Source organism: Pseudophryne corroboree, chromosome 5 (genome assembly GCF_028390025.1).
Source record: "Pseudophryne corroboree isolate aPseCor3 chromosome 5, aPseCor3.hap2, whole genome shotgun sequence".
Taxonomy (NCBI): domain Eukaryota; kingdom Metazoa; phylum Chordata; class Amphibia; order Anura; family Myobatrachidae; genus Pseudophryne; species Pseudophryne corroboree.
The window spans coordinates 152,084,399-152,097,142 of NC_086448.1; the positions used below are offsets into that span (position 1 = coordinate 152,084,399).

General features: G+C 44.7%; 1 protein-coding gene across 3 annotated transcripts in view; it reads right to left on the reverse strand.

Moving 5' to 3' along the window:
• The window catches only part of LOC134927409 (xin actin-binding repeat-containing protein 1-like), a 559,013-nt gene that overhangs the window by 396,681 nt on the left and 149,588 nt on the right, over positions 1-12,744 (reverse strand). The window contains exon 3 of one of the 3 annotated variants that reach the window (XR_010177633.1): positions 262-1,729. The exons of the other annotated variants lie outside the window; for them this stretch is intronic. The gene's annotated coding sequence lies outside the window, so the exon portion shown is untranslated. Of the gene's footprint in view, positions 1-261; positions 1,730-12,744 lie in introns of those variants that run through there. 3 annotated transcript variants of the gene reach the window in all.

Sequence of the window (12,744 nt, forward strand, 5' to 3'; positions counted from 1 at the left end):
CCAACGCACGACACATGACATATTTCATGGGCTACGTGCTGCCAACGTCAAATGTAGGAAGTGCTCATAATAATGTGACTCGACCGTGGATAACACGTTATGCAATTGTTAATAATAATGGCAATGCTGTTTGTTTACTATACACATTACAATATAATATCACATGATGTCAGTGCACCAATGAAAGCATTTGTGTATTTCCCATTTTTCAGTTCGACCTGGTGTGCCACAGAAAGGATCAGATTAACCTCTCTCAGTCCATTTACATGTTGGGAATCCTCATCGGATCATTTATTTTTGGTAATTTAGGTGACAGGTAAGAATCATATTAGTTAATCATATAGAATCACATAGTTAATATCTAATCATTATTTTCCTATTAAATTGAGACTGGACTTTTATATAAATAATGTATTAAGGGCCTTATTCAGCTTCAGTTGCAGTCCAGCAACATCGCATCGTCTCCCGAATGCCTCTGCCTGTCAATCAGGCAGAGGCGTTCACATCAATGGGATTGTATTTTCCAGGCTGTGCACATGCAGAACGGAACCTTTGCGTGCGCACTGGCCCAGGGGATCGGAGAATGCAGGATTTCACCTGAATAAGGCCTTCATTTCCCCAAAATAATGGATTTTTTTTTTACTTATTTGACTTTGGAATGGACACAGTAATTATTCTTGGTAGCAATTACACAATAAACGAAAATGAAAATTGGTCTGGACAGTAAGGTGTTAATCAGATGTTGTGGGAACAGCAGTGAACAGGTTTGTCTGAACATCTTTATTCAGTGGTTCACAAACTTTTGTGAATCACGGCACCCTTCTGTATCAGACCTTTTTTTTCACGGAACCCCCTAGGCCAAAAGTTTCCAATTGAGAAATTCCGAGAAAAATTGCAAAATATGGAAATTATGCAATAAGTTAATCTTTAGGGTTAGATATGTGGTGGTGGACAGGGTGACAATTTGTTTGTTCACATTTTGTGATTGCTAACCATCAGCTCTGCATATCAAATTGACCATAAATACTGTAATTTGATGGACCACCAACCACTGCCTTACTGACAAGACCAAAATTTTCATTTTATTAAGTGTTGTTCAAAGCAAAATTACTGCTTTTTTTTGTTAGGTTAGGTTAGCTTTACAACTGTTTATTTTGTAACAATGGGTGTGCAATAAGCTTCTGGATGTGCAGTACATAGGTAGAGTAGACACATTTCTGACTAAAATTCTTGTGAAATGTCAAGACACAGATTCGTATATAAGAAGCACTGCACACCGAAGAACTCAGCATGTTCACTTCATTACAGAGCTCAACAGAGGCCACTAGAGAGCCATGATCTTCTACTTCTATAAGAGTGGTCTGTGACAGCAGGATAGTTTGGACCAAGCTGCTTTTAGGGGGGGGGGGGGGGGAGCATCATCCTGGACCACTGTGTTTGAGTAGTCTGAAGATATCAGTGCATGAGATGGTCCCTGGAAGATGAGGAGCGCTGCGGCAGACCTGTGTCCGCCATCACCAAAGACAACATTGCTGCTGCGAGGGCCATAGTTGAGGTTGACGCTAGGGTGGACACCTCATCAGCTGGACACCCCATCCGCTGACTTAAGAGCAAGAAGAGGTTCGGGTAACTTTGTGCCACAACACGCTGGGCAGGTTTGATGGCAGTGACTCAATCTCTGTCAGGGAGATCTTCAGTGGCAATGAATCCTGCATCTCCAGTTTCAACTCTGAAACAAAATAACAGTCAGCCCAGTGGACCCCTGTTGGATATGCACTGCAACAGAAGTTTCCTACGTGAGCGCAGCAGATGGTGGCTGTTTTTGTGGCCAAGACTGGTCATGTAGCTACTAGAGATGTGCACTTGAAATTTTTCGGGTTTTGTGATTTGGTTTTGGGTTCGGTTCCGCGGCCGTGTTTTGGGTTCGACCGCGTTTTGGCAAAACCTCACCGAATTTTTTTTGTCGGATTCGGGTGTGTTTTGGATTCGGGTGTTTTTTTCAAAAAACACTAAAAAACAGCTTAAATCATAGAATTTGGGGGTCATTTTGATCCCAAAGTATTATTAACCTCAAAAACCATAATTTCCACTCATTTTCAGTCTATTCTGAATACCTCACACCTCACAATATTATTTTTAGTCCTAAAATTTGCACCGAGGTCGCTGGATGACTAAGCTAAGCGACCCTAGTGGCCGACACAAACACCTGGCCCATCTAGGAGTGGCACTGCAGTGTCACGCAGGATGGCCCTTCCAAAAAACACTCCCCAAACAGCACATGACGCAAAGAAGAAAAAAAGAGGCGCAATGAGGTAGCTGTGTGAGTAAGCTAAGCGACCCTAGTGGCCGACACAAACACCTGGCCCATCTAGGAGTGGCACTGCAGTGTCACGCAGGATGGCCCTTCCAAAAAACACTCCCCAAACAGCACAGGACGCAAAGAAGAAAAAAAGAGGCGCAATGAGGTAGCTGTGTGAGTAAGCTAAGCGACCCTAGTGGCCGACACAAACACCTGGCCCATCTAGGAGTGGCACTGCAGTGTCACGCAGGATGGCCCTTCCAAAAAACACTCCCCAAACAGCACATGACGCAAAGAAGAAAAAAAGAGGCGCAATGAGGTAGCTGTGTGAGTAAGCTAAGCGACCCTAGTGGCCGACACAAACACCTGGCCCATCTAGGAGTGGCACTGCAGTGTCACGCAGGATGGCCCTTCCAAAAAACACTCCCCAAACAGCACATGACTCAAAGAAGAAAAAAAGAGGCGCAATGAGGTAGCTGTGTGAGTAAGCTAAGCGACCCTAGTGGCCGACACAAACACCTGGCCCATCTAGGAGTGGCACTGCAGTGTCACGCAGGATGGCCCTTCCAAAAAACACTCCCCAAACAGCACATGACGCAAAGAAGAAAAAAAGAGGCGCAATGAGGTAGCTGTGTGAGTAAGCTAAGCGACCCTAGTGGCCGACACAAACACCTGGCCCATCTAGGAGTGGCACTGCAGTGTCACGCAGGATGGCCCTTCCAAAAAACACTCCCCAAACAGCACATGACGCAAAGAAGAAAAAAAGAGGCGCAATGAGGTAGCTGTGTGAGTAAGCTAAGCGACCCTAGTGGCCGACACAAACACCTGGCCCATCTAGGAGTGGCACTGCAGTGTCACGCAGGATGGCCCTTCCAAAAAACACTCCCCAAACAGCACATGACGCAAAGAAGAAAAAAAGAGGCGCAATGAGGTAGCTGTGTGAGTAAGCTAAGCGACCCTAGTGGCCGACACAAACACCTGGCCCATCTAGGAGTGGCACTGCAGTGTCACGCAGGATGGCCCTTCCAAAAAACACTCCCCAAACAGCACAGGATGCAAAGAAGAAAAAAAGAGGCGCAATGAGGTAGCTGTGTGAGTAAGCTAAGCGACCCTAGTGGCCGACACAAACACCTGGCCCATCTAGGAGTGGCACTGCAGTGTCACGCAGGATGGCCCTTCCAAAAAACACTCCCCAAACAGCACAGGACGCAAAGAAGAAAAAAAGAGGCGCAATGAGGTAGCTGTGTGAGTAAGCTAAGCGACCCTAGTGGCCGACACAAACACCTGGCCCATCTAGGAGTGGCACTGCAGTGTCACGCAGGATGGCCCTTCCAAAAAACACTCCCCAAACAGCACATGACGCAAAGAAGAAAAAAAGAGGCGCAATGAGGTAGCTGTGTGAGTAAGCTAAGCGACCCTAGTGGCCGACACAAACACCTGGCCCATCTAGGAGTGGCACTGCAGTGTCACGCAGGATGGCCCTTCCAAAAAACACTCCCCAAACAGCACATGACGCAAAGAAGAAAAAAAGAGGCGCAATGAGGTAGCTGTGTGAGTAAGCTAAGCGACCCTAGTGGCCGACACAAACACCTGGCCCATCTAGGAGTGGCACTGCAGTGTCACGCAGGATGGCCCTTCCAAAAAACACTCCCCAAACAGCACATGACGCAAAGAAGAAAAAAAGAGGCGCAATGAGGTAGCTGTGTGAGTAAGCTAAGCGACCCTAGTGGCCGACACAAACACCTGGCCCATCTAGGAGTGGCACTGCAGTGTCACGCAGGATGGCCCTTCCAAAAAACACTCCCCAAACAGCACATGACGCAAATAAAAATGAAAGAAAAAAGAGGTGCAAGATGGAATTGTCCTTGGGCCCTCCCACCCACCCTTATGTTGTATAAACAGGACATGCACACTTTAACCAACCCATCATTTCAGTGACAGGGTCTGCCACACGACTGTGACTGAAATGACGGGTTGGTTTGGACCCCCACCAAAAAAGAAGCAATTAATCTCTCCTTGCACAAACTGGCTCTACAGAGGCAAGATGTCCACCTCATCATCATCCTCCGATATATCACCGTGTACATCCCGCTCCTCACAGATTATCAATTCGTCCCCACTGGAATCCACCATCTCAGCTCCCTGTGTACTTTGTGGAGGCAATTGCTGCTGGTCAATGTCTCCACGGAGGAATTGATTATAATTCATTTTAATGAACATCATCTTCTCCACATTTTCTGGAAGTAACCTCGTACGCCGATTGCTGACAAGGTGAGCGGCGGCACTAAACACTCTTTCGGAGTACACACTTGTGGGAGGGCAACTTAGGTAGAATAAAGCCAGTTTGTGCAAGGGCCTCCAAATTGCCTCTTTTTCCTGCCAGTATAAGTACGGACTGTCTGACGTGCCTACTTGGATGCGGTCACTCATATAATCCTCCACCATTCTTTCAATGGTGAGAGAATCATATGCAGTGACAGTAGACGACATGTCCGTAATCGTTGTCAGGTCCTTCAGTCCGGACCAGATGTCAGCATCAGCAGTCGCTCCAGACTGCCCTGCATCACCGCCAGCGGGTGGGCTCGGAATTCTGAGCCTTTTCCTCGCACCCCCAGTTGCGGGAGAATGTGAAGGAGGAGATGTTGACAGGTCGCGTTCCGCTTGACTTGACAATTTTGTCACCAGCAGGTCTTTGAACCCCAGCAGACTTGTGTCTGCCGGAAAGAGAGATCCAAGGTAGGTTTTAAATCTAGGATCGAGCACGGTGGCCAAAATGTAGTGCTCTGATTTCAACAGATTGACCACCCGTGAATCCTTGTTAAGCGAATTAAGGGCTCCATCCACAAGTCCCACATGCCTAGCGGAATCGCTCCCTTTTAGCTCCTCCTTCAATGCCTCCAGCTTCTTCTGCAAAAGCCTGATGAGGGGAATGACCTGACTCAGGCTGGCAGTGTCTGAACTGACTTCACGTGTGGCAAGTTCAAAAGGTTGCAGAACCTTGCACAACGTTGAAATCATTCTCCACTGCGCTTGAGACAGGTACATTCCACCTCCTATATCGTGCTCAATTGTATAGGCTTGAATGGCCTTTTGCTGCTCCTCCAACCTCTGAAGCATATAGAGGGTTGAATTCCACCTCGTTACCACTTCTTGCTTCAGATGATGGCAGGGCAGGTTCAGGCGTTTTTGGTGGTGCTCCAGTCTTCTGTACGTGGTGCCTGTACGCCGAAAGTGTCCCGCAATTCTTCTGGCCACCGACAGCATCTCTTGCACGCCCCTGTCGTTTTTAAAAAAAATTCTGCACCACCAAATTCAAGGTATGTGCAAAACATGGGACGTGCTGGAATTTGCCCATATTTAATGCACACACAATATTGCTGGCGTTGTCCGATGCCACAAATCCACAGGAGAGTCCAATTGGGGTAAGCCATTCCGCGATGATCTTCCTCAGTTGCCGTAAGAGGTTTTCAGCTGTGTGCGTATTCTGGAAAGCGGTGATACAAAGCGTAGCCTGCCTAGGAAAGAGTTGGCGTTTGCGAGATGCTGCTACTGGTGCCGCCGCTGCTGTTCTTGCGGCGGGAGTCCATACATCTACCCAGTGGGCTGTCACAGTCATATAGTCCTGAGCCTTCCCTGCTCCACTTGTCCACATGTCCGTGGTTAAGTGGACATTGGGTACAACTGCATTTTTTAGGACACTGGTGAGTCTTTTTCTGACGTCCGTGTACATTCTCGGTATCGCCTGCCTAGAGAAGTGGAACCTAGATGGTATTTGGTAACGGGGGCACACTACCTCAAGAAATTGTCTAGTTCCCTGTGAACTAACGGCGGATACCGGACGCACGTCTAACACCAACATAGTTGTCAAGGCCTCAGTTATCCGCTTTGCAACAGGATGACTGCTGTGATATTTCATCTTCCTCGCAAAGGACTGTTGGACAGTCAATTGCTTGGTGGAAGTAGTAAAAGTGGGCTTACGACTTCCCCTCTGGGATGACCATCGACTCCCAGCAGCAACAACAGCAGCGCCAGCAGCAGTAGGCGTTACACGCAAGGATGCATCGGAGGAATCCCAGGCAGGAAAGGACTCGTCAGAATTGCCAGTGACATGGCCTGCAGGACTATTGGCATTCCTGGGGAAGGAGGAAATTGACACTGAGGGAGTTGGTGGGGTGGTTTGCGTGAGCTTGGTTACAAGAGGAAGGGATTCACTGGTCAGTGGACTGCTTCCGCTGTCGCCCAAAGTTTTTGAACTTGTCACTGACTTATTATGAATGCGCTGCAGGTGACGTATAAGGGAGATGTTCCGAGGTGGTTAACGTCCTTACCCCTACTTATTACAGCTTGACAAAGGCAACACACGGCTTGACAAATGTTGTCCGCATTTCTGTTGAAATACTTCCACACCGAAGAGCTGATTTTTTTGGTATTTTCACCAGGCATGTCAACGGCCCTATTCCTCCCACGGACAACAGGTGTCTCCCCGGGTGCCTGACTTAAACAAACCACCTCACCATCAGAATCCTCCTTGTCAATTTTCTCCCCAGCGCCAGCAACACCCATATTCTCCTCATCCTGGTGTACTTCAACACTGACATCTTCAATCTGACTATCAGGAACTGGACTGCGGGTGCTCCTTCCAGCACTTGCAGGGGGCGTGCAAATGGTGGAAGGCGCATGCTCTTCACGTCCAGTGTTGGGAAGGTCAGGCATCGCAACCGACACAATTGGACTCTCCTTGTGGATTTGGGATTTGGAAGAACGCACAGTTCTTTGCGGTGCTTTTGCCAGCTTGAGTCTTTTCATTTTTCTAGCGAGAGGCTGAGTGCTTCCATCCTCATGTGAAGCTGAACCACTAGCCATGAACATAGGCCAGGGCCTCAGCCGTTCCTTGCCACTCCGTGTGGTAAATGGCATATTGGCAAGTTTACGCTTCTCCTCCGACAATTTTATTTTAGATTTTGGAGTCCTTTTTTTACTGATATTTGGTGTTTTGGATTTTACATGCTCTGTACTATGACATTGGGCATCGGCCTTGGCAGACGACGTTGCTGGCATTTCATCGTCTCGGCCATGACTAGTGGCAGCAGCTTCAGCACGAGGTGGAAGTGGATCTTGATCTTTCCCTAATTTTGGAACCTCAACATTTTTGTTCTCCATATTTTAATAGGCACAACTAAAAGGCACCTCAGGTAAACAATGGAGATGGATGGATACTAGTATACTTATGGATGGACCAGCGACTGCCGACACAGAGGTAGCTACAGCCGTGGACTACCGTACTGTACTGTGTCTGCTGCTAATATAGACTGGATGATGAGATGAAATTAATATATATATATATATATATATATATATATATATAATATCACTAGTACTGCAGCCGGACAGGTATATTTATTTATTATGTAATGACTGATGACGGACCTGCTGGACACTGTCAGCTCAGCAGCACCGCAGACTGCTACAGTAAGCTACTATAGTAGTATGTATCAAGAAGAAAGAAAAAAAAAAAAACACGGGTAGGTGGTATACAATTATGGATGGACCAGCGACTGCCGACACAGAGGTAGCTACAGCCGTGGACTACCGTACTGTGTCTGCTGCTAATATAGACTGGATGATAATGAGATGAAATTAATATATATATATATATATATATATATAATATCACTAGTACTGCAGCCGGACAGGTATATATATTTATTATGTAATGACTGATGACGGACCTGCTGGACACTGTCAGCTCAGCAGCACCGCAGACTGCTACAGTAAGCTACTATAGTAGTATGTATCAAGAAGAAAGAGAAAAAAAAAACCACGGGTAGGTGGTATACAATTATGGATGGACCAGCGACTGCCGACACAGAGGTAGCTACAGCCGTGGACTACCGTACTGTGTCTGCTGCTAATATAGACTGGATGATAATGAGATGAAATTAATATATATATATATATATATATATATATTATCACTAGTACTGCAGCCGGACAGGTATATATATTTATTATGTAATGACTGATGACGGACCTGCTGGACACTGTCAGCTCAGCAGCACCGCAGACTGCTACAGTAAGCTACTATAGTAGTATGTATCAAGAAGAAAGAGAAAAAAAAAAACCACGGGTAGGTGGTATACAATTATGGATGGACCAGCGACTGCCGACACAGAGGTAGCTACAGCCGTGGACTACCGTACTGTGTCTGCTGCTAATATAGACTGGATGATAATGAGATGAAATTAATATATATATATATATATAATATCACTAGTACTGCAGCCGGACAGGTATATATATTTATTATGTAATGACTGATGACGGACCTGCTGGACACTGTCCGCTCAGCAGCACCGCAGACTGCTACAGTAAGCTACTATAGTAGTATGTATCAAGAAGAAAGAAAAAAAAAAAAACACGGGTAGGTGGTATACATATACAATTATATATATATTATATACAATTATATATATATATATATATATATATATTAAACTGGTGGTGATTAATTAAACTGGTGGTCAGGTCACTGGTCACACTATCAGCAACTTGCAAGTAGTACTCCTAAGCAGACAATCGCAATATATACTGGTGGTCAGTGTGGTCACAATGGCAGTGTGGCACTCTGGCAGCAGAGTGCCAGCAAAAGTGTGCACTGTACGTTAAAATATGTACTCCTGCTCTCAGACTCTAACTGCTCCCCACTGTCTCCCCCACAAGTCAGATATACAGTCACACTATCACTTCAGCAAGTAGTAGTACTCCTCCTAATGCTCCCCAAAATTACTAAAGTAAATAATACTGTGTCTCTCTCTACTCTAGTAGTCTCACTCTCTATAAACGGAGAGGACGCCAGCCACGTCCTCTCCCTATCAATCTCAATGCACGTGTGAAAATGGCGGCGACGCGCGGCTCCTTATATAGAATCCGAGTCTCGCGATAGAATCCGAGCCTCGCGAGAATCCGACAGCGGGATGATGACGTTCGGGCGCGCTCGGGTTAACCGAGCAAGGCGGGAAGATCCGAGTCGCTCGGACCCGTGTAAAAAAAACTGAAGTTCGGGCGGGTTCGGTTTCCGAGGAACCGAACCCGCTCATCTCTAGTAGCTACCATACCACTCCTGCAGCAGCACACTGTCAATGGGGACTGGTACGCCAACCAATGCCTGCCGCAAGTGCTGGAGGCCATTTCCAGGAACCATCAAAGAACTTGCGGTCATGGTACCCTTCTCCATCATGACAATGCACCTGTGTACAGGAAAGTGGTGGCTTTTCTGGCCCATGAATGCATCTAGAAGCTTGGTCATCTGCCATACAATCCAGTCCTGACTCCTTGCGACTTTTTCATGTTCCCACAAATCAAGTGCATTTTGAATCAACGGAAACTGCAGTGGAGACCTTCACCCAGCTTGTAGAAGACATACCTGATTCGGACAGGTCCAGCTGCTTCACCAAGTGGTTTAAGAGCATTCAACTTTGCATAGACTCCTCTGGCCAATACTTTGAAAAAATTGAATGTTCACTTTGTAATTATAATACTTTTTGTGCATCCAGAAACTTATTGCATACCCCTCGTATGGTGCCAAAATGTAGAAAAATGCATCTGTTTACTTAATTTATGTTATTTAGATAATAATATTTTCTGTCATTTGCATATTTAGATTAATTATTATTCTTCCCCAAATGTTTGAGTAACATGTTGCCTAAATATTGCTTATGAATAGTAACATTATTATTGTAACCAATGCAATATGTATACATTTACCATAGAGACTACCTAAAATTTTCATGCTGACATTGTTTAAAAAATGTAAACTAAGACTTCTATCCATATATTTATGCAATGATTATATCTCTGTACATTTTGTTAATTTTTAAAGGATTGGGAGACGTCCTATTATATTAATTTCAATTTTATTGATGTTGGCTTTTGGTGTTGGAGCAGCATTTGTTACAGATTTTTACACCTATATAGTGCTGAGATGTGTTGTGGGAATCGGCATGTCTGGGGTCCTGATAAATAATCTCGTACTAGGTAATGTATGTGTAGACTTATCTTTTAGTGCTGTTTCATCCTATGCTTTTCGCTTCAAACCTTAATCATTTCCTGAGCTAGTGCTTTAAAAAAGAAAACAAAAAAACAAACATATTTTTATTGACGCAAAAACATTATTGGCAAGTTTTCAAGACCTAGGCATATGAGTCAAGCATAATAATAATCACAGATATTGATAAGCAATATACAATAAACATATCCTAGCGTGCTTCCATAGGCTCCTGTTATATATAATAGGTAAGGAATCAAGCAACAAAGGGGTCTATTTACTAAGTCTTGGATGGAGATATATCTGATGGAGATAAAGTACCAGCCAATCAGCTCCTAACTGCCATGTTACAGGCTGGGTTTGAAAAATGACAGTTAGGAGCTAGTTGGCTGGGACTTTATCACCGTCGGATTTATCTCCATCCAAGTCTTAGTAAATAGACCCCAAAGGTTAGAGAGCGATAACCTTAGCCAGTATTTTCATGCATTATGTTTATCTTAGACCATATTTACTCATTATACATTAATTATTATAATATTCTTTATTTTAGTCAATAATATGAAATCGACTTGTATTCCTATATGCCACATTATTTTTTTATCTATGAGTAGATAAAAGCAAGCCAGGGTTTTCATTTCTACAATAAATAGGCCCCATGGGGTTATTGGGAGACGTTGGCTAAAAAACATGGCTTACAGTTATGTCAAGTCATTTTCTTTGAGTGAATAGTGGACACTGAAAATACAGTGGGGTTTAGTAGGTACAGATGGCACTTCTTAATAATGTGTTCATGCTCCCTCTTCAACACTAGCTAAATAAGTAGAAATTGTGTCCCAGATTTATCAAGCCATAGACAGTGATAAATAGCACGGTGATAAAGTAACAACCAACCAGCTCCTGACTGCCATGTTACAGGCTGTTTCTGTCAGGAACAGTCAGGAGCAAATTGGTTGGTACTTTATCTTCGTGAAATTTATCACTCTCTAAGCATTGTTAAATCTAAGCCATATGTTTCCAGGTGATAAATTTTAAATCTTCAGACTCCAAAGGCATATTAGATGAGATTAAGATACCGCGGTTCTGTAGTTGTCACAAACAGTTGTACATCCAAAAGGTCTGGATTCTGGTAGCCAAACTAGTTTCCTTTGGAGGGTGTGGTATGAAAAGTTAACAGTCGAAATGGATGTTATGTTGACATGTAAAATGTCATAATGTTGAGATTTAACATGTCTGCATACAGTTTTTGTTTATTTTAGTCTAAACCTAATCGCTTACCAGAGGCAAATTAATGGAGGATGTGGCCCTTGTGCAGAATCCGTCTGGGCCCCCTCCTCTGTAGCCAGCAGCGCAGTAGACTCTGAGCACTAGGGACATTATTGGTGAGCCAGTGTGTAGTGCACGGGTCTACAGAGAAATGGCGTTGTGGCTATATTCCTGGTGATTTTCCTACAGTGCATGCACAAGACACTGTGAAAATTGCCGCTGTGCCATTTTCTCTGTGATTTGTACAGTGCTAATTCCACCGATGTGGGACTCCGGAGGGGTAAATATTGAAAACATGGGTGCAGGGTGTGCAGTGTGGGCCCCCATGGACCCATCGGCCCATGTGCACCATATTCCCAACACCCATTATAGATACACCACTAACCCTAAATCTAACCCTAAGACTAATTCTAAAAATAACCCAAAAATTCTGGTGATGATATGTCACATTTTAACATTCTGACCATGTCGATATTTGTGAATGTCATCACTACAAATGTTGACCTTCTGACTGTCAAAATTCAGAACCTGGTGACATTCTGACTGAAATCTCCATTGGAAGAAACTTGATACTGTATATATATATTTTATTATTGGAGAAAAAAAAGAAGACTTCATGAAACAAACAAGCACAGGCATGGAAACACATGACAAAAAAATTTATTTCTTGGAAAACCGTAATCCACTAGACATATCTAGCAGACAAAAAGATTAAATTTTGACCTTCAAATAATTTAGTTTCAGTCCCTCACCCAGACATTTCTGCTGTGGTGGATTTTAGCCCTCCCCCCAGGTAAAATCTGTCACCCCTGTCAGTGTCAGTGAAGCCAGATGCAGTCTGTGACTGCACTTACTTCACTGTGAGTGGCAGTCACTTCCTATTGGTAGTCTTACCTGCCAGACACACAAGGCAGTTCCATTGCGAGGTGTTTCTTCCCTCCAGGACTGACAGACCGGGCTGCGATAGGTAGAGAGCTGGATTCCTATAGGAAGTCACTTTCTGCCTTTCACACAACCCAGTCGGCTTCTATGGGCTGCAGCCGATGCAATCCATAGAAGCGAGGGGTTTGCACATGTACAGTCGCATCACAGCATATGCGCATGTGGCGGTCCCAGCACCTGCCCCATACATTGCAGG